General features: G+C 43.1%; 2 long non-coding RNA genes across 4 annotated transcripts; both read left to right on the top strand.

Moving 5' to 3' along the window:
• The first annotated feature begins 2,169 nt into the window (after positions 1-2,169).
• On the top strand, positions 2,170-7,997 carry LOC127604004 (uncharacterized). The gene is made up of 3 exons (XR_007963181.1): positions 2,170-2,302; positions 2,450-2,529; positions 7,939-7,997. It is a non-coding gene; the product is annotated as an uncharacterized LOC127604004 (long non-coding RNA).
• Positions 7,998-16,679: 8,682 nt separating this feature from the next.
• LOC127603997 (uncharacterized) lies at positions 16,680-22,451 on the top strand. 3 transcript variants are annotated; one of them, XR_007963173.1, is made up of 8 exons: positions 16,680-16,797; positions 17,508-17,588; positions 18,926-19,047; positions 19,141-19,290; positions 19,371-19,505; positions 19,648-20,695; positions 21,060-21,532; positions 21,639-22,451. It is a non-coding gene; the product is annotated as an uncharacterized LOC127603997 (long non-coding RNA). The 3 variants fall into 3 exon arrangements; XR_007963171.1 differs by having other exon boundaries at positions 18,921-19,047; XR_007963172.1 differs by having other exon boundaries at positions 18,921-19,047; positions 19,371-19,604; positions 19,680-20,695.
• The last annotated feature ends 449 nt before the right edge of the window (positions 22,452-22,900 follow it).

Genomic DNA, 22,900 nt, shown 5'->3' with positions numbered 1-22,900 from the left:
AGCACTGCGGCAATACACTTCTGCATTGTCTCTGCTGCATGGAGGTGACCCAACCTTTTCCTTTAAAAAAAAAAAAAATTCTGAGCACATCAGGTTTTTCCACATATATATTTTTTGTGAGCAAATCAGGTTTTTCCAGATATATATTTTTTTCTTACCAATTTAAGTTCAAGCTATGAAAACTGGCTCCATACGGATCGGATTTTACCATGCGTTGTAATATTGAGCTAAGACGTTTCCGAATGATATTCCACCTGTTGCTGAATTGAACCCTTAATTCATGAAATGATGATGATTAGGACACCCTGAATCGGTTGTCTACCAATCGCAGGGCACGCAGAGACGAACAACCATCTGCGCTCACAATCACATCTAGGGACAATTTAGAGTGTTCAATCAGCCTGCCGTGCATGTTTTTGGAATGCGGGAGGAAACCGGAGCACCCGGAGAAAACCCACGCAGGCCCGGGGGAGAACATGCAAAGTGATCAAAGTTTTAAAGTGACCGTTAGCAATTAAAGGGAAACATCTGTATTTTGAAAACATGAAGTTGTAATTTTTTTTTGCCTCTCACGTCAGTAACATTTGCGTCGTTCTTGGCGATGCCATTTGTTGTCCTAAAGAACGCGCGACATGTAAAATGCATCCTCGCTTCAAAGCAGGGAACATTGGCAAAGCAGAGCGGTCGTCTGCCGTTTCATTTGTTCTGCCGGAGAGAGGATGAGATTTGTCAGCTCGGTCGTGTAGAGGGACCGAGTTCCATTGTTAAAAATGAATAGGCATCACATCAAATCGGAAACGTAGCGAGAGAGAGTGGAGGCGACATAACAAAGATATAAAAGGTCAGACGAAAACAAAAGTTCGGAATAAACACTCAATCACTTGTTTAAGCAGCTAGTGACAGAGATGTATCACAGACTTACATTAAAAAAAAAATTAAAAAAAAGGAACTCAATGTTCAAACATTGCAGTGGTTAAGGTGGAAGGGAGCCAAAACAAGTCAGTCTGTGCGTGCAATAATTAATGTGTGGCGTCTGTCTGTCGGAGTAAATACCCGATGCAAATGTCACCCTAGTCTGCCGTTTTGACAAGCCGTTCATTTTACGCATTCGTGTGAGGAGTACAACAATTTTTTTTTTAATTGAAAGTCGAGCAGTTCAAGTCAAACGAATAACTTGAAATGGTACGTACCAAGTTAAATGATGAACTGACAGACGGGTTAACAAAAAAAAAAAAAAACGAAACCAGGTCAAGTTACCCAAGAGTAAAAAAAAATACATGTAGGATTATACGAAATAACAGTCTGCAGACTAAAATCCCATCCAAGTAATTTGATATAAAGTAGACAGAAGAGTAAAAGCCAAGCGACCTTCAAGTACCATATTTCCTGAAGAATATTTCCATTTCAGAAAGCGTGTGTTCAGCTCTGCCTAAGGTGGCCACTTTAATGATTTAAAGGTACATTATGTTTTTGGGGGGTGTGGCTTCAATTGTTTGTTTATTTTCATTTTCATGCGATCAGACATTGAACTGCATGAATTTTAGTTTAAAAAAAACAACAACTTATGCTTCATGAGTTATCTTTTTATTCTGCCAAATATCCGAATCGGTATCGACCTAAAAAAATATGTATCGTTCAAGTCCTAATGTATTTCATAATTCCACCCACTGATTGAATTTTCAACAATGTAGCGTTGTAGCTTCTCGGTGTTTAAATGATTTCACTGCTGTAGTAGTTATCAAATCTGTACATCCTTGTTCATATGCCTTTTTTTTTAAATCTTATGAGCTGTTTTTATGGCAGTGCCAAACATACCTTTTGGAATTTTGGTCAAAAGGTTTTACATGACATCATACCCATCCGTGTTTTTAAATCAGTATGTTAGCAAGCTGCATCATCTATCTTCGTTTTTGCTTGATCCCAAGTGATACGCTTGGATTAAGATCTTTAGAGAAGTATTTTTGACACCGCTCATTCTCATTGTGACTGCGGGTGTGCTGGAGCCAGCTGACTGAAGAACGTGAGGTGCGATAAATCCTGAACTGAGCACCGGTCAATCGTGGGACAGGTATTAATGACACAATATAATTGCTGTGGTTGTTTGCAGGGATGTGAAAATGCACTTGAGCCCTTCTGACAAGTGTTTGTATTTTTTTAACTCCTCATTCAAGGCATAGCAACGATTGAACCAAAGACTGTTCGGCAGTCAGTCGTTGAGCTGAGGCGGAATAGGCGAGGGGATGATGAGGATGACGACATTGAGACCAGACCAAAAACACCTGGACTGCACAGTATGTTTATGGTAAGTCCAGCCAAACCACAGCACGCAATGAACGTTTGGTTGATTTTTTTTTTTTTTTCCATGGGGGTGAAAAAAAAAAAAAAGGTGTTGTCTGGGAACACGGTGTCCCCTGGTACATTTGTGGTTTTAATGCAATATGTCCCACAGGAGCCCTGACAACATGTGCGGTGAATATGAGTCTGCAGTACATTTGGCTGGCAAAGACGAGACAAACGTCATCCTGTCAGGTAATTAGTTGGTCTTACTCTTATAATACTGTATAATAGATGTAGTATATAATACGATCACGGTAAAAAAAAAATGTTTGAATTATGCCATATCTCAGTGTTGTTAAAAGTGAAAACAATTTGCAAGAAATAGGAAGTCCACGCCCATGATTTACTTTCGCGCGGCGCATAAAATGATGTCGCAGGCCCTATCTGGCCCTTCGGCCTCGAGTTTGACGGCGGCGGTTTCCAGTGTAATGTGTGGCTCCGGGCTCATGCGCAAGGCGGTTACACTTGCTTTTCTCAATAAAATATGTTCTGTGACCACTCGGTAGACCTCTGGACCATCCAGCATCCAACACTTTACAGCGTGGATACAATTAATGGTACAGTATTTGTGTGCTGGTGGCATTTAAAAGCAAACTAAAGCACAACGAATGAGTTTGCTTTATGTTTACCGCAGTGGGCTTATAACACAACTTTATAAGAACCCTGTAGAAAAAAGATAAGCCAAATTAATAGCCAGTAAGAATTTACAGCAGCCCAGTGCGATCGAGCATTTGTCCTTGATTTGAAATATGTCACCCTTACCTGCTTTTCATTGCGTTGTAATTTGCTATTGATGATAGAAGCAAATCTGTCATTCAGCGTTTATTCCTCAGAGTGGGAATGTTGCCGATACCTTCATCGAACGTTTGTGCGCGTGTGTGTTTTGGAGATGGTCTAATACAGGGGTGTCCAAACTTTTTGCCAAGGGGGCCAGATTTTATGTGGTAAAATGTCGGGGGGCCGACCTTGGCTGACATTCTTTACATTGAACAACAATATTGTTCAACAAATTTTAGTAAGCCAGTCCGTTTCGCATTTCCATTTTTATTTTAATTTCAACAATCTTAAGAATTTCTTTTGGTTCATTTGAAACAGATATATCACATGCAACTGCTTATTCACTTGACTTTTTCTTAAACAGAAGTCTCCTGAGTGCAAATTGATTGATTTGAAACATAAAATGTATCACCATGACTTTTCAATAGTCACAAAACCTTTGACTCGAACAACAGGGAAATGAACAAGCAATACACATTTCCACAACTGCAAGGATCATTTGAAATATGACATATCAGTCAATATAAACACGGAGTGATGTCTTGTTAACTCGTGAGTGATGCCCTCTAGTGTCTAAATGCTATTACTCATTTAGTGAATGCTATTACTCATTTAGCCACTAGAGGGAAGCAGTACTCTATGAAACATCACTCACCAGTCTACGAGACCTCAGTCAATGCAACACGTGTTCCATTGCGCCCAACCTGCGGGCCAGACGGCACTGATTTTATGACAGGGGCCGAGGGCCGGATGAAATTCGACCGCGGGCCGGATTTGGCCCGCGGGCCGGACTTTGGACATGGCTGGTCTAATACTAGCTCTCGCTGCACCACCGCATAGAGGCTTGGAGTAAACAAAAGTAAAACCCACATATAGAGCATGTTTGGCCTCCCTGTGCTGACAAATTCCAACGTTACTTTTAACCGTCAGTTGAAACAGAAGATCGATTTAGTGCAAGTGTAAAAATGATTCTGCACGAGTCATGACATTATTCATTATGACACGCTCTTAAAGGGTATACCCGGTATCGGATGATACCAGGTATTGGTATCAAGACGATACCGGCCTTCTTTTAAAATATGTTTGTGAAAGAGGCCGATACCAGCCTCTGATACTTAAATCAAATCAAATCAAATCTAAATTTAGCATTTCCTAAAATATACGGCATATTCCACTGGACTTCCTGACCTCGATTCGCCATGGCCGTGATCGTCAATGATTTTAATTGTGCTGAGAGGGCACAAGCACGCATCCAATTCGAAGCTTGGTATCGCAATTCACGGCTCTCACTGCACACCACGTTCAGCTTCTATTGCCTCAAACTCAAAGCCGCTCATGGTCCCTAACGTGTGAGGCGATGTACGATGATATGCGAGGCGCCCAAATGGATGGAATGAATCAAGTAGTTCTGTTTCGACAAGGCAATTTCATCCACATTAATAGTCAAGAGAATTGAAGTCCTCAGCCAGGTCTTTCAATCTTCAGTTTAGAACCATCACCCTCTTCAGAACGTGCAGCAAGTTAATAGAATATAAGATTGCGATGCAGATGGTTTTGGAATGCCCTTTCCGTCAGGTTATAATTTACTCCGTGTATGGGGAGGGAAATTACGTGAGTCAGACTCACTGCTCAACCGTATTCTCTGACTTTAGAGTACAATGAATCACTTCCGGGAATCAGACATTTGCCATTGTATGACTTTGAAACCTTAACAATGCCGAACGAGTCTGCAAATGTACTTGAACATACTACCTCTACTTCTACTACCACGTTCTTAAACGGAGATTACAAGCAAAGTACTCAGAAGCCCCTTTTAATAAGAAGATGGTGACAGTTCTCCACCCCCCCTGCCCCCCATCATTTTGTACCGATAGCAGTTCCATTTTTTTCATCACGATGACAATAACCCTCGTACTTTGAATCTATTACAGATGTCCTCTAAATTAAGCTGTCCCGGCATCATTGCGGCTTATTAAAAATGTTGCCCAAGTGATTGCGCACAGTAATTATAGCCAAGGAACATTGTGTTGAGTGCTTTTTGTGACAGTGAGATTATTATATAAAATTTAATAGTACACCTGCAGCAAGTCAGGTATATCATCAATTGTAATTTGTTCAGCATTTTCCACACTCGTCTAAGTAGGGGGGGCATCTGCGTTAATATGTGACATCGCAGAGTGCATTCTTTTCACCAGCTCTTTAGTTTTGGTGGAACATAAACATGACATTGTGACATTCATTTTTTGTTTTTAGATGTTGGCAAAATCTACTGTGGTTTTAAGTGAGTCGGTGTGTTTTCACATGATGTATGTGCTAGAATTTTGGATTTAATTAATGAGTGCAAAAGGTTCTCTATCTTTGCGTACGCCCAACTGGCATAGGCTTCAGCTCCCTAACCCCCGGAAACAGAATAAGCGACATTACATCATCCTTGGTTTTCAGATAGCTGCAAATTTCATTGGGTAAGGTTTGACGGTAAGCAAATTAGCTAGCAAGCTAGATAGATAGGTAGGTAGGTAGGTATGTACGTAGAGAGCAGGGACGTGCGGTCAGGGGAGGCAGAGCCAATTAGAATTCAATTCACTGCATCGAAAAAAGCATCGTTGAAATTGCTGAGCGATATTGGTTTGTTTTCAAGCTTACTTTGGTGTCCACTTTTCAGCAAATCTTAATCCTATTTTTTTTTTCATTCCTAGCATGCTTGTGTATGTAGTAACACGTTTCCAACCTGCTGTAGTGAATTTCAAATAGGCAGCCTTTAGCAACAACACAGTGAGATGGTGGAATTATCCAGAAGGCAAGGTGCCTCCGATCTCCCTTCTTTAATCATCAAGAGGACATGATTCACTGAAGCAAAATATGAAGAGAAAGCTGATAATGCTTACAAATGATTCTCTGCAGCTGGCGGAGTTGCACAGCACACACACATATACACTTGCAACATTTTCGCTATAACTTCACAATCCAGTGAGATCTCCTTCCAAAGCCGATTTTTATTTTGTTTTTGAATGGATAATAATCATACATAGTACCTGTAGTGCAGTTCTACCAACCTTTTTTTTTCTGAGCCAGCCTTATGTACTGGCTGGCTCAGAAAAAAATGTATGGCGTGTTTCGCTTCTCCTCTCGGTTTATGACGGTACGTAAAAAATTCTTCCAAAAGTGCTGATTTTCCAACAGTGAAGTGCTAAGAAAGAAAAGCCAACAGCATCATAAACCGATCATTACGGCGAAACACGCAGCACTCAAATCGTCATTGGAATGTTCCAACATTTGTACATTTAAAGCAAACTATAAATTCAAATACTGTCGTAAAAAAACACCCGCTCACAATGTGCCGCGGTTATACCAAAGTATCAAAAAGTCATTTAAAAAATGATTGTGTGAGAGTTTGACGGAAGAAGAAAGCAAACATCATTTTCATCATTTTACGTCTTACTTTGTACAGTCATTAGTTACTTCAAGTCATGTCCTCCTCCCGATTTTTGTTACTTTGAATCCTGCTTTTTGGACTGCTGTCAATTTAGTGTTCTTGGTATTTCCACGCTCCTTGTTTTCCTGTTTGGGGTTTTGGGAAAATACTTCGGGAACTCGGATCCTCAACCACGTAAAACCGTGACAGCGATGAAGCCGATGTGCTCAATAGTACACCGCCATGCAGCTGTTTTTTCCTTTTTTTGGGCGGGGACATGATATTATTTGTAACTTTGCGAACTGTGATCAGTCTAATTCAGGGGTGTCAAACTCATTTTTGTCATTTTATTTACCCTTGGAGGGCCGTTATGACTGAAACCAAATTGAAAAAGTCGAGAATAATAGTTTATTCAACGATTGTTTAAGTAACTGTAATGAGGGGTTTGGTTACAAGAAAATGTCTCTTATTTGTTACATATGAGAAATTTTAAATGATGGTAGAGATTTTAGCAAGCATCATGGAAGTTGACATGTTTGATTTGCTTTCGCGCGCCACATAAAATGATGTGGTGGGCCAGATCTGGCCCCAGGCCCTTGACTTTGACACCTGTGGTCTAATTGGAAAACATCCACTGTTGTTCACTTATTTGTGTCAGTCTGTGGCAGCGAAAGTGCTTTTCAAAGTTTTAATTGTTTTGATCCTTCACTGTTTTGGCAGACTTCGAAACAAACAAACAAACAACCCATCCCCCCTCCAAGAAAAACCCAAATGCTTTGCCGGCCATTTTGGGATCTACTGCTGTGCTTCAAAGTAGCTGCAGATGGAACCGCAGCTGCGAGGGACAGCGGAGAAGTTGACATGGCTCGATTTGAAACGGCGTCAACAGACAGGCGAGACATTGGGATGCACTTTGTTGGTCACAACGTTTAGCGGCTAATTAACCGAACAGGCTGTCGCTTCTCAAAGTGCACTGAAACTTTCAGTGGCATTTCAAACATGTTGCCTCTCTTGAAATTCAAGAAATCAAGTCGAAACCAAATGAGCAATTTGGGCCGTCGAATGCGGTTTGCTGTCTTTGCCAACCGGTTGCCGTGATCTCATTTCACTCATCACTTTGATCCGTAATCCTTTTGCGCAACAGCCCGCGGCTCTTTAAAAATCGCCAACCCACACTGTCACCGTTTGTCAGAGTGGTCCTTGAGAAATCAGATGGGTACAGTGAATCCTCAAAAGCCTCGTAAGCACTCTCACCCCCCTTAGTAAATAAGTCGGAACTTGAACTCGTGATTCAGAGGCAGCATCCCGGTCTCACAGTCATCTTCCCTCTGCACATTTATCGTTCGTCATTCAAAAGTTTTGATGTAAAATGGTGCAGCAGCGTGTTTTATTTTGTATTCGTGTCATTTCAGAAGACAAAAAAGGATGCGAAACCTGTCCTGACTTGTGCGTTTTTTGAGGCATCAGAATGAAGACGACACAGCACCTAGACAATCAGACGCCATCATCCATAAGAGGAAAATTGGTATGTTCATTATTGGCCTCCTGTTTCGACAGCAATTTCTCAACATTGCTTCAGGAGAAATGCTCTTTTGCTAAAAAAAAAAAAATTCCCCAAAACAAACAAAAAAAACCAAACCGCTATTCTCTTCTGGAAAATTATGTTCCGTTTTGCTCCCGAGGATGATTCTTGTTAAGTCCAAAATGCAACTCATGGTGGGAACTGTCAAGAAAGATGATTAGGATCCCTGTCTGAGTTATTCCATAAGGGACAAAAGAAAACCATGTCGGCTCTTTGCAGTATGTTTCCATGAGAGATTGGTCAGAAATGAAAAGTATGAGAAACGAGCATTCCAGTAATAAGTGCACAAAAAAAAACTTCTTTGGTCATTTCTGCTAAAACCATGCCCACTTTTCCATCCAAATGACTTGTTTGTGTTACCAAAGTCCAGTGGCTCATTTCGGTTTTACATTCCCACTTATTTACTTTTCACTTCCCGGCCATAAAAATCAAATCTCTGCTCGCGGATCTTTACTGGTGCATTCTGCTCATGGAGCGGCCATTTTTATTGACTGAAACGAGGATGTCTAACAATCGATCAAACAAATATGTCACTTGACAATTATCAGCTGACATGCAAATTCCCGCGTTAATGGAAAATTGCATTGGGCTGTGGCATAAATGGCGCATACTTTTTGACTTACCCGCATAAACAAACTAGCACACTGGTGAACTAACCACAATACCCTTAGTGGAAAGTGGGAGGAAACCGGAGTACCCAAAGAAAACCCAGGCAGACACAGTAAGAATTTAGAAAAAATTTTAAGAGACGTCAAACACTTTGTAGGCTGAATTAAAATTACCTGGACTATCGCTAGCATTAGTACGTAGGTCCTAGCAAAATCGCTCAAGGGCTGAAAGTGACCAATTAGCAACTCATTCGAGTTACAGAGCTCGACAAATAGATCGGTTTGATTGAGAGCAAAGGTACAGACATCAAAGATAGGATTTGCGTGATTAGCAATCTGTTGCTTTGACGTCTCGATGAAAGGCGGACAAATTAGAATTCACTAAACCTCCACTATCGCTCGAAAGCTTGATGCACCTCCAACGGGTCTTAGGGAGCTTTTTAATCAATACACGTCAGCCACGCTTTCCTTTAAGAGGAAATTGGATTGAAATTCAAAGCAGAATATTTGTCGCCAGATGGACACTTTCAAAATGAACGTGTGCCGAATCTTGGAGTGCAGTCGCCATCTGCGACTTGCGGATCTTCTCAAGTACCCCAAAGGTCAACTTCGGTGGCTTAGCCACCGTCGAGCGCTTCTCTGCAGGAATTGTTCACGTTTCCTTGCGCTCCCGCTGGTGTCATGCCCTTTTCATTTCCCTTCTGGAATGCCCGAGTCATTTCCCGCCGACCTCCCTGCAGCACGTTTTAGCGCAATTTCTATGGATATCCAATGTTTTCATTGCAACTGACTCGAAAGGGCCCATTGAGATCTCGGCGATGCCACCAAACACCCCAATGAAGAATTGGAACGTGGCTATAATAGAAAATGGGAGAGTGCCTTCATGTCAGATGTGAAAACTACTCCCATCTCGTTCTCGACTGACTTTTCGTCTTGTCAGAGCCTTAGCGTGTGTGTGTACCTTTAAATCACAATGTTGTAAAAACCTGATCGGTTCCCTTTTGGAAAGTTTCATCCGGTGCCAAAATACCGCTCCTCTATAAAGGACTAAAAACATTGCTTGCCAGGTTACTTGTGGGTATCTCATTAAAAAAAATTCAAGTGGCGAAACAATTTATTGACTAGCCTTTGTCTCCTTCCCTTTTCCTCAGTACTTGTAGTCGTTACGATGGCGGTAAAGCTGGAGCTTCTCCCAGCTGACTTTAGAGAGAGTGAGTATCCAACCTTGAATGGCCGCCAGCCGACGGCACGTCCTCACATTGCCTTTTTCTTTCTTTATTTGCAAAGTACAGTTAAAAGTCGCGGTGTTGGAGAAGCCCAGATGCAACATTCTATTTGTTCGAGGCTACGACCACACTTGGAGATGCCAAGACTGAAAACACAGGCGCGTTTTCCATTTTCATCATTGACAATTTTTTTAAAGTGTTTTTCAGCATGTGCCCTCTCCTAGCTGATGAAGTTGCTTTGTTGCAGAAAAAAAAAACTGTTTAAAGTGATTCCATTTATAAAAATAGATTAAATAGGAATAGGAAAAGTAAACCAGCAGAAGGAATGATTCATTTTAGACTACACAGTAAAGTACATTTGCGGGTGAGGGGATGAAAGCGGCGCTCAGACGCATGTGAGCACCATCGAAGTGAATCGTAAAGGAAAAATGGAGGGGAACTATTTTGATAAGCCAGTTAACAAAAAAAAAAGTTAATGGAAACACGAGTGAGCTTAGTTGAGCCTTCAAAATCCTTCTTGTGCTCATTGGAAGCAAACCTCAGCACTGCGACTATTTCTATGGTTTCGCCTCACGGAGAGCACAATGTGAGTGTGTGTGTGCACGTGCTTATGCTGAAAACTATTCATCATTTTGATGTCTTGTCCTCAACGTAACCTTGTAAAATACAACCAGATCCTAAATCTTGTTTTGTATCTTACATGGAAAACATCACCAAAAAAAAAAAGAAAGTTGGAGTGTGTTCAGATTTATTGATGAGAAGGCCCTCCATCCTTAGAGAGAACTCTTTCAGAGACTGGCAGCTGATCCCAGGTCACTTATTAACTTACAGCTTCAAGAGGACTCACTTGTATCCGGCAACTCAGGGCACTGAGGTCAAGTCAGAAATGGAAAAAATGTCGAGGGAGGCAAGTTTCGTTTTTTGCCATTTCCCGAACCGAACTCACTCGTCCCCTTAATAAGCTTTTCTTATCTTATTTATCTTATTTTCTCGCAGACCTCCTCCGAAATACATCCTGTAATTTCCAGACTCCAAAACCCTGCTGATTAAAAGCCGCAAACAATTAAATGTAGCCATAAAAACAAATTTGTACATACATTGGCCACGCTGAATTAATAGCTGTGGGATTTTCCGTCGAGCTTCACCACTCAGCAGTGCAACCATTGGAAACCAGTTTATTACATCTTGAGGGAGACGCAAGGGAAGCACATATTTATATATAGGGCCCTTTTGTATTTTTTTTTTCTGACGCCCGTGCACAACTCTGAGAGTGGGCGGGTTCGTAGAAGGAGATTGCACTTTGCTCCCGATATTTTCTGAACGTAGCCAGTACTGCCTCCCCAATTGGAGCACCTAGTGGGTGCACTGGTACTCCATTTTTGGTGCACTCTGAATAACGTATTCGTGCACGAGTCAATGATGTCACTCCATTGCTGTCCTGTCGTCAGTTGCGAGAGATGGTGAGAGTCAGTCATCAAATAATTAACAGAGAGACGGAGGACGCACTGTAGAGATGGCTGTATTTATGGCACTCGCTCCCAAAGCTCATTAAACTCAAGTCCAGATTCTTCTTGTAGATTTGCTTTTTAAACAGCTGCTCACTTTTCACACAGGTCCTGTGCTGCCCCTGTGACTCGACCTAAGATAACTGAAAGGACTGTTTCAAAGAATTTGCCAGTCTGATCAAAATGAAACCACGCATTGTGATGTTAGATGCAAAACGGCTCCTCATAAGTCACGCTCAGTCGAAAGAGAACGTTTTGTTTTTTTTGTTTTTTGTTTTTTTTTGCGGCGGGGCAGACGCAGGCAAATAATTAAAAAAAAAAACATATTTGTGCTCCTACTGCCCGGCCAGAGGCATTTGTGTTCCTGTTGCTTCATTCATTTATTCATTCTCTTCCCGGACTATGTCGTTAATGGCATGCCGAGGGCATCATCGAGCAAAGACTGCGTCGTTCCTTGTGAAATTATTAAAAATGAACTGACATTTGGCCGACAGCTGAGAATTGTGGCCAGCAAAAAAAATTGTAAGTCAAAACAAACAAATCCAGAGAATTTTAATATTTCATAACAATTGATGACTTGGACAGGACCTTGTTTTCCGGACAAGTTTTAGAGTAGAGCCTTGAATGTGAAAAGACAATTACTCATACTCAAAGTATTTAATTAGGGTCCACAGTGCGATTATAACTCTCATTCTATCATTTTGTATGCACAAAGATGCGTCACCTTGTACATCTTGAGCACTGTGTTCTCATTTCCAAGATTGTCTCAAGGACTGCATGGCCTCTGACCCTGTTCTCAATTGTTTCAGGGCAGTTCGTCTTCTCTTGTACTCGGTGAGACGACACCCGTTTTATAGAGGGCAGTAGACCGAATAACATTTAATGCCAATGTGGCCTTTTTGTGTTTTCACAGAAAATGTCACAGAGAATGAAAGGATTTGCACAAAATACGACTTCCGTCACTTTGAGCATCGCCCTCAGTCCCTTCCGAATCATTGTAAAATTTGACCGCAAGGCTCGCGCCTGTCATCGCTGATGCTTCAAAGCAGGGGTCCCCAACCACTGGTCCGCGGTTCGATATCGGTCCGCACAGATAGAACTTAATTCTGTTTTATTTCGGAATACGAAAGATGTTTTATTTTGAAAAATTATTGGATTCTCCATTACATTCGTCTGTGTCACGCTTGACTTGCGTCAAACCACGCTTCTCCGTCACGTGACTGATTATGCTAAAAACAAAACGTTGGAGGTCGCAAAATGAGTTAAAAAACAGCTGGAGATCGCAAATGACTGTGGCCTTAACAGTATGTTCGAGACAACTGGATTAAAGTTATGGCTGAATACTCTGAGATCGCCACAATAGCACTGTTGCTATTTCCGACCTGTGTGAGGTGGGGGGTTTCTGCAGCAACGGCGACTAAAACAAAATTACTAAGTAGACTGGACATAAACCACACACTTAAGGTGTCATCGTCTCCTATTACCCCGAGATGGGACCATCTAGTTCCAGAAAATCAAGCTTGGGGCTGTGGTGAGTCGTCATTTTTATGCACTTTGAATTTGCGTTGTATCGTATTTTGAAGGCATTAAACATGACCATAGCGATCAGATTGCGGCCAGATTAAACGCTCCTTGTGTTTATTATTATATTTCGAAAACACCACAGTTTTCATGGAGCTCATGCCATATTATTTTGTTGTATTAATCCGCCACATCTTAAATGCCGGTCCCTGAAAATATTGTCTGACATAAATCGGTCCGTGGGGCAAAAAAGGTTGGGGACCCCTGCTTCAAAACAATCAACCCAACACAACAAAAGGTATGAACGAAATGTAAGGGCGCCGTCTACTGGTGCCCAATAGGAATGACAAACCTTCGACTGAAGTGTCTCTCAACTGAACAAGCACTGCACAGTCCCGCCGAAAAAATACAATACATTTCCCCTGCCGAGATTCGAACCCGGGATCTCAAGTGAACGAACCCGCGGCGAACCCTCTCGGTCAGCGGTGACCTGCCGCCAACAGCGCTCCCTCTCCATACATCCTCAAAAATCGGACGGCCAGCGCCTCGGGGCTCCGGCTTTGACTTGCCGAGAATAAAACTGTAGAGCGGCCGGGAGCCGCCGAGCCGACGTGGCCCAGTGGCAAAGGACACGACGGTGCGATTCGACGACACCGGTTCAGATTCTCGTCTCGGCAGTGGGTGCTGAATGAAAGGAAAGGCACGTTCAATGGCGACAAATTTGAACGACGGTAAAAAGCAAACAGGTTGTATTTAATTATACCAAAACGATCCGTACACAAAGATATAAATATTATATATAAACATGTAAGTAAAATATTTGTATAGATAGATACATGTGTATATGAATATATATATAATCGGGTTCGATTCCAGCTCCGGCCTCCCTGTGTGGAGTTTGCATGTTCTCCCCGGGCCTGCGTGGGTTTTCTCCGGGTGCTCCGGTTTCCTCCCACATTCCAAAAATATGCATGGCAGGCTGATTGAACACTCTAAATCAGGCATGTCCAAAGTCCGGCCCGCGGTCGAATTTCATCCGGCCCTCGGCCCCTGTCATAAAATCAGTGCCGTCTGGCCCGCAGGTTGGGCGCAATGGAACACGTGTTGCATTGACTGAGGTCTCGTAGACTGGTGAGTGATGTTTCATAGAGTACTGATTCCCTCTAGTGGCTAAATGAGTAATAGCATTCACTAAATGAGTAATAGCATTTAGAGACTAGAGGGCATCACTCACGAGTTAACAAGACATCACTCCGTGTTCATATTGACTGATATGTCATATTTCAAATGATCCTTGCAGTTGTGGATATGTGTATTGCTTGTTCATTTCCCTGTTGTTCGAGTCAAAGGTTTTGTGACTATTGAAAAGTCATGGTGATACATTTTATGTTTCAAATCAATCAATTTGCACTCAGGAGACTTCTGTTTAAGAAAAAGTCAAGTGAATAATCAGTTGCATGTGATATACCTGTTTCAAATGAACCAAAAGAAATTCTTAAGATTGTTGAAATTAAAATAAAAATGGAAATGTGAAACAGGCTGGCTTACTAAAATTTGTTGAACAATATTGTTCAATGTAAAGAATGTCAGCCAAGGTCGGCCCCCCGACATTTTACCACATAAAATCTGGCCCCCTTGGCAAAAAGTTTGGACACCCCTGCACTAGAGGGTCTTTTCACTGTTCCCGTCGGTTTCACATGACCCAAAAGCTCAATTCTTGGGGTTTTGAGTCATGTGGAGAATAACGGGACAGCAGTGTTACACTTGTGGCCATACAAGTGACTGATGTGCAACTCTCTCCTCAAGACTCGAGTCTTCAGATGCAGTGAGCACTCAGCATGAAAGGCTTTGAGTGAGTTGAGGATGAACTTAGTCATGGAAGGCAAAGACTCAAATTCAAGTTCAATTTATTGGACAGAATAGCAAACAGGACAATGTGAAAGCATTTTACCAGTCACTGTTTGTGTGGGCCAGTGCAAGTTGCGCACACACAAACACTGATGACAGTCTCAAGATGGGAGCATGTGCTTCACCAGCACATGCTCAAGATGTCATCATGAGATGTCAGTGAGGTCACTGACATCTCATACACACCAAGGGGTACATGAGCACGTCCGACTTCTCTCACTCAGACAAAAACTAAGTGCCGTGTACTCCACAACTACATGATGACACTCTTCTGGTCAAGTTTTTAAATGACATTGAAGTGGGCCAAGTTAGTCATATGTATGTAGATATTATATATATATGCATACATAGAGACATCTTTAAACTAACTTGGTCCACCTCAAGGTTTAAAAACATATTCCAGAAGTGCTTGATGATGCTCGGGTGGCATTTGTGGAGTTGACACTGTTGTGCAGTACACGAAGCACAAGTTTGAGTGAGAGACAGACGGGCGGGCGCACTCACCTCCACCTTGTGGTGCAACGTGTCATCAGACATCAGCTCTTCAAGCACACCACACAGCTCAGTCCTCACACGTGTCCAAATGCAGGTTGGTGTCCCTTCCGCATGTCCTCCGAGTCTGGCGGCTGCGCCTTCGGCCCAGTAATCTGACTAACCTGGTCAGGCAGAAAAACAAAAAAGTGGAAAGTCACACACTGGAGTCCGTAAAAAAATCGTTTCTTTTTAATTTTAGTCATTATTCGTAAAGTGGCAGAATTTTACTTTAAATCTGTCCATTTCCAAACGTGCCGGCACTCGCAATACATCTGCGATCCACTCACTGCTCTCTCCCACACCTGAAGTACAATGAGCAACCTCCTTTCGAAAAACAGGTGAACAAAGTCACGGGTGCATTTGTGCGAATAGTTTTGAAAAAATCTGCCCCCCACCCCGATGTGAAGCCATCACACTCCCACTGCTGATAGCAGCTTTGGTGTGGAAAACATACAGAATAGTATTCAAGTCAAACGCGGTTCTCGATTGCTTTTTGATTACAGCTGAGGTCTACCTGTCGGCGGCGTGCTCGCTCACTGCCCTTTGCTGACGTTGTTTTTAACCATAACTTCCAGTGAATTAGTGAGTCACAACTACAAACTGCGAAGTCAGTTTAAAATGTTAAAATTACTCACTGAGAAAAGGGCTTGTGGACAGCGGAATCACTTGCTCATTGAACCGGATGTAGTACCGCTCTTGTGCTTGTACTTATTCTTCTTCTTGGTGAATTGGATGTCTTTAGTTCATATCGCCCCCTACTGTCCGGGAAACCACAAATTCTCAAACTCCAGCAGAGTGCTCGCCATTGGCAAATCAACCCGATTTCGATTTTACAATGTCAGCTAACAGCAGTAAGAATCATTGTATAATTCGACCGCAAACTCGCGGGAGGCTCGCGCCCGTCGCCAAAAGTGTTGACGCTTCAAAACAAACCAAACGACAACACAACAAAAAGTCTTCACGAAACGTAAGGGCGCCGTCTACTGGCGAACTTAGGAACGACAAAACTGCGACTGAATTGGCCCTCAACTTTACAAGTGTCGTCCCACCGAAAAATACACCCACCTTTGTCGGGTGGGAGGGGGGATCAAGTAGTTCAAGTAGATCAAGTGGTCTTTGTTGTTCTGTATATATTACTCTGGACGAGTCGTAACTGGAAGGGAGCGGGGGTCAATTCCTTGTGTGCTTTTGCATTCTTGACCAATTCGGGGAATTTAATTCCGATTCTGATTTCTTGCCAAATGCCTTTATGGCTTCCTTGACAGCAGAGGGCGATATGGACCATTGAGCTCCAATCTCCAAGAAGAAGAACAAGGACAATAACAAGAAGGGTACCATATCCGGTTCAGCGAGCAAGTTTTTCCGCGGACAACAAGTCGGACTCACAGTGAGTAGTTTTAACCTTTTAACGAACTATATGTAAATGTATTGATGCAGACAATTTCGGAGCATCATGACCGCATGTCGCTCCTCTAATTTGTTGATTGTTACTAAGTCATGGAAGTTATCGTAAAAACACAACTACGGTGGCCAGTTCACAAATGAAGGCAGATTTGTCTGCAAACTATTCCCACAAATGCATCCGTGACTTTTAGCAATTGTTTTTCGAAATAGATTTGTGAGTTTCATAAAATAAATACTCAATTACATAAAATACGTGTTGATAATGTCCACAAATATACCGTCATTTTCACACTTGTTTTCGAGTCCCCAAATCCATTCAAGGATTTTCGCGTGTTTCTCTATGTGGCGTGAGCATTTCTCATGATGATTGAGATCCCGTTTTCGTCCGCGAGGAGGAGGCAGTGTTGCCGTCTCCAATTTACGGGAACTTTAGTGGACGGTTGAACGACGTTGAGTCTTTTCAATAGTTGAGCAGTTGATTGAAAGGAGGTTGCTCAATGTACATGAGGTGTGGAGAGAAAGCCGCGAGGTGGCAGATTTGGAAATGGACGTGTTAGAAGTGAAGGTCTGCCACTTATTCTGTTAAGAATAACACAAATCATAACAAAAACCGACCAAAACAAACTTTTATTGGGGGGGGGGGGGGCAGAAGAGTATGACTTCCCACTTTTGTTTTTCTTTCTGCCTGACTAGATCGAAGAGTCGACTGGGCCAAAGGTGCAGCCGACAGACTCTGAGGACATGCGGAAGGGAGCCCAACCTGCATTTGAACACGTGAGTATTGAGCCTTGTTGTGTGCTTGGAGAGCTGATGTCACGTTTCACCACAAGGTGGAGGTGAGTACGCCCGCCTGCCTCACTCAACTTAAACTTCTGCGCCGTGTACTGCACAACATTGTCAACTACACATTGCATCATTAAGCACTTCTGGAATATGTTTTTAACATTGAGGTAGCCCAAGTTAGTTTAAAACGTTGTGTGTGTGTGTGTGTGTATATATATATAAAATGCATGACTAACTTGGCCCACTTCAATGTCATTTAAAACTTGACCAGAAGAGTGTGATCATGATATTGTGGAGTACACGGCCCTTAGTTTTTGTCTCAGTGAGAGAAGTCGGGCGTGCTCGTGTCCCCCTTGGTGTGTCATCACACATGAGCTGGTCAAGCACATGCAAGACTTAGGCTGCTCCCATCTCAGGCCTGTCGTCAGTGTTTGTGTGTGCGCAACTTGAACTGGCCCACACAAACTGTGACTGGTAAAATGCTTTCACATTGTCCTGTTTGCCTTTCTGTACAATAAATTGTTCAACTAGAATTCAAGTCTTTGTCTTCCATGACTAAGTCCACCCTCAACTCACTCAAAGCCTTTCATGCTGAGTGCTCACTGCAGCTGAAAACTCGAGTCCTGAGGAGAGAGTTGCACATCAGTCACTTGTATGGCCACAAGTGTAACACTGCTGTCCCGTTACCGTGTTTTATGTTATGTGTTGTATTTATTATTTTACTTTATGTTAACTGTTTTGTAAAGCGCTTTGTTACAGCTGCCGCTGTTGTGAAAGCGCCATATAAATCAGCATGTATTGTATTGTATTGTTAGTCGCCACATGACCCGAAACTCCAAGAATTAAGCTTTTGGGTCATGTGAAACCGACGGGAACAGTGAAAAGACCGTCTGGTGTGACCGAAGTGCAACTCTCACCTCACAACTCAAGTGGGACTTAGAAAAATGTCTGCGAAGTGCGCCCAAACCACGCCCAATTTGGCACCCACCAATCACGGCGAGGCCCTCGTTTGCAAAAAATTGCATAACCACGCCCCAACAAGACTCGGCCAATCAGAGCACGCCTAATTTGCATATCCACGCCCTGGTCTCCACCAATCACAGCATGTTATTGCCATGCGCCACCCACTTTCACATTCAACAGCCAATCATGAGCCGCTATTCCAGGTTTGCCACACCCACTTCAATTTCTCTTCCCAGCAAAAAAAATTTAGAAAAAAATTTAATAATTTCTGAAAAAAGGTTTTAAGTTGTTTTTGTGATGTGTTTAGGAATGAAGATGAGAGTTAAAGCTTGATTACAAAGAACACCATTTCTTTTGCAGAACAGACAATCAAAGCAGAGGAAAAAGTTGCAAGTTGGATGGCAGTCTGCTTGACCCTGGGTGGCGAAGTGGTCGGCTCGTGAGTAGAATGTCGGACAAGTGCGCTGACCTGAGAAGAAAGACATTTGTGAGTTACACGCAAGTCAATGTCTTGTGCAGACAAAGATGTTTTTGGCATGAAACTTAGCGAGAGAGACAAGTTGCTGGATCTTTTGTGCAGGAGGCCGATCATGTTGACTGCTGCCTGAAGGGGGGGGGGGGGGAGTCTAACACTGCGGGAAACATGCTTGTTGAAATGAATTGAGCCTTCTTACCAGCAGATGGCTCAGTCACATTTGGCCTCAGACTCCACCTGGATGACAAAGTACAGGTGAGTAGACACCAATTACAAACCAAAATGCAGTTCCATTTTACCCGAACCTGCTGCTGTACAAGCTCATTTTTCAACAGATTAATTCACTGGAATCTTTTGCCGCAACACTTGCTCCAGCGACTCATCCAAGGTGGCCAAACCTGCCAATGTCACAAAGGCTCGTCAACTCCTTTTTGTACCTTTGAACAGCAACGTTGAAAATGGAGGCAGCGGTGAGGACCTACTACAAGCTTGTCGCATTTGTCTCTTTGCCCAGCAGGCAGAGGGTCTGACTTGAAGCTGCACTGCATGCAGAATGAAAGAAAAAGCAGGTGAGCGTGCTTAAATTCAATGTGCTGTGCTTTTTGTTTGTAGCTTCCGTCACCTGATGACATGCATGACATCAGGTGAATCGTGACGCCACGTTTCCCGAGGGCCTGCACCAGCGCCGCCTCCAACCAACAGTTCCAGGACTTCGGAATTTTGCGACAGGCCCAAACCTTGAGGACGACTCGACTTCACAACGTGGTTCTTCAGCACCACCTGGCGGATAAGAGCGGGACAAACGCAATGTTCAGTGTCACTCTCCCGCCCGTTTCCTCCGCTGGTGCAACACCTGATTTAAATGATCAGATCATCAGCAAGGTCGTTGAAAGCCGGACAGCAACTATGATCTTTTGTCTCCGTATGCGAGAGAGCAAGAAAGGAGCCCCGCTACCGTTTAATTTTAGCCACAGCCACCTCTGGAGGTGGTCCTGTGATTAAACCAAACTTCTCAAATTTCTGGATTTGACACCTGTGCTCAATTAGGTGCTTTTGTAATTACGAGTACTCACATGTGCACCTCTATAGAAGAGTTGGCTTCACTTGTGAAGAGAGCAGAGCTGGACGCTTCGACAGCACGGTGGGCTGAAAGACACGGTAACGTTAACCCTCGACTCTTAAATATTCAAACCTTACAAGCGTGTGGCTGGGCACCCCGATATTTGGAAGATCCAAACGCCACAGGATGGCAGCCATTTTAAGAGTCATTCTGTTGAGGTGAGCCTGTGTAGACAGGAGTGAGAATAGACACATTTGGGATTTAGTCTGATATGAATTCAAAAGTGGCAGTTTTACCTTGCAGTCGATTTGGCCATTCTGTAGAAGATGCAAAGCCTGTGGACAGAAAAGAGATTAGTTGGGCTTGCTCCAAATGGTTCACAACACGATTTGAAGATTTTTACCTGTGAACGGAAATGGCACAATTAGTATGCACACATGCATATTCGGTTTAATTGTGAATTTGGAAATGAGTTTTGTCTACTTACCCTCTCGGCGAATGTAGCTTTCCTAGGAAGTTGGAGAAAGTGTTTGTTGCAAGGTTGCAGGAGACGTTAATTGCAATGCTCGAGCAAACATTTTTGCTTTGCATGTCGGCCCGGTAGTCCAGTGGTTAGCACGTCGGCTTCACAGTGCAGAGGTACCGGGTTCGATTCCAGCTCCGGCCTCCCTGTGTGGAGTTTGCATGTTCTCCCCGGGCCTGCGTGGGTTTTCTCCGGGTGCTCCGGTTTCCTCCCACATTCCAAAAACATGCATGGTAGGCTGATTGGACGCTCTAAATTGTCCCTAGGTGTGAATGTGAGCGTGGATGGTTGTTCGTCTCTGTGTGCCCTGCGATTGGCTGGCAACTGATCCAGGGTGTCCCCCGCCTGCTGCCCGAAGACGGCTGGGATAGGCTCCAGCACCCCCCGCGACCCTAGTGAGGATTAAGCGTTCCAGAAAATGGATGGATGGATGTTTGCCAGGTGCGAGCACGTTGAACGTGCTGCTTTCCATTCAAAGTGAGGAAATGGGAGTGTTTTGAGAGGCTATTAAAGAGTAAAAAGTCACCTTGTTCGGGTTCTGCGTGATCTTGTAGACAGGCGTGCGGAGCAGGAGCAGAGTGTAGCCAAGCGCAGGCTGTCAAAAGACAGCAAGAATGATTGACTCGTTGTCGCCGTTTAAATAGGTTTCCGGTGATTACGTCACTTCCGGTAAAACATATTTAAATATTAAGCGAAGACCCGGGCTCGAACCGGAGTTCACGAGGGGGGACTCGCATTCGTATACCATTGGGCCATAGTCTGACAGTTCTAGCCGCTGCTTTTACATAAATATATGTAACAAAGAACGTCAATGTGAAGGAAAAATGAAGGTGTTTAATGCCAACACCTTTGACCGAACATGAGTTCACCAGGTGGGACTCACAGTCGTATACCATTCAACTATAGACTGACAGGTACAGCTCCTGCTTTTACATATATATAATAGAGAACATCTTTGACCGAACATGAGTTCACCAGGTGGGACTCACAGTCGTATACCATTCAACTATAGACTGACAGGTACAGCTCCTGCTTTTACATATATATAATAGAGAACATCAATGTGAAGGTGAATCATTAGCTACCTGAAATGTTTGTTCAGTGACCTTGCATGGTCTAATGGAAAACGACGATACTTGTTACCCGCAAAACCCATTTTTGATTCTTGCTTAATATATAAAATGGACCACATGGTGGGGCTCGAACTCGGTTCGCCTGACAACCAAGCGATGTCTTTTACCATTCGGCTATTTTGGCGCGAAAATTTTCAATTTTTTACATGTAATCATAGGCCGCCAGGCATATGATGTGCAGGATCAAAAAGCAACATGTTTGGTTGAAACTCCTGGAGTTATCGTGGAGTGTTCGCTTTTAGTTCAAACTTCTAACTTTGGTGACAGGATATCCGGGTTCGACTCTTGCTAAATTTATAAATGGAGAGCAGACGTTCGAACTCGTTCTGCCTGCCTACACAGGGATGTATTTTACCGCCATGCCATCCCTGCACGGAAATTTCGATTTTTTTATGTAGTCAAAGGCGGCTGACCACGAGCGGGGGTTTTAAGGTAAAAAACATTATTGGTGAGACGGTTGGCGTCTCGCGGGCGATGTGACGGCACTTCAACCTCACCCGCCACCCCTCGACCACGCCAGTATTTCCTACCGCTGCCCGCCTCAGAACGCCACCCTGAGATCAGGAGAGAGAGTTTGCAAAGCCAACTTTGTTTTCGATTGAAGACGAGTTGCACAATGAGATCGTGTCGTTTTGTCATTGTGCTTTCTTGGCGATCGTGAATAAAGTACAAATAAAACACCCATACGCACACTTCCAAACGTGCAAGCCAACTTTATTCATTATATCAAGATGCTTTGTTGATCAGGCCAAATCCATTGGAATAGTTGAGACGCAAGTCTCGTCTGGATGCTTGCGGGGTGTTCTCTGCTGGTCCCAAAGGGGCCGGGGGCTGAAGAACCTGCAATCTTGTACCCAAAGGATCTCAGTGAAATCACAAACTTCATTTAATATTGGGAAGAAAACTTTCTGTAGGGCCCCAGTAACTTTTCCCCCTCAAAGTATTCACTGTCTTCGGCAATGTATATCAATCAGTAAGAGCTCAAAAATGTAAAGGAAACCTTTCAACGAAGGAATACTATATGTTTTTATTTTATTACAAAAATACCTTACTATATACATTGTCTTCCTTTTTGGCTGTAAAATACGTGGTAATTTTGGGGGGGGTTAAAAACACCTTACTATGCATGAGCGTTTTTTTTCTTCATTT

Source organism: Hippocampus zosterae, chromosome 7 (assembly GCF_025434085.1).
Source record: "Hippocampus zosterae strain Florida chromosome 7, ASM2543408v3, whole genome shotgun sequence".
Lineage (NCBI taxonomy): Eukaryota > Metazoa > Chordata > Actinopteri > Syngnathiformes > Syngnathidae > Hippocampus > Hippocampus zosterae.
Note: the sequence above shows the minus strand (reverse complement) of the source record. Positions and strands in the feature narration are given on the sequence as shown.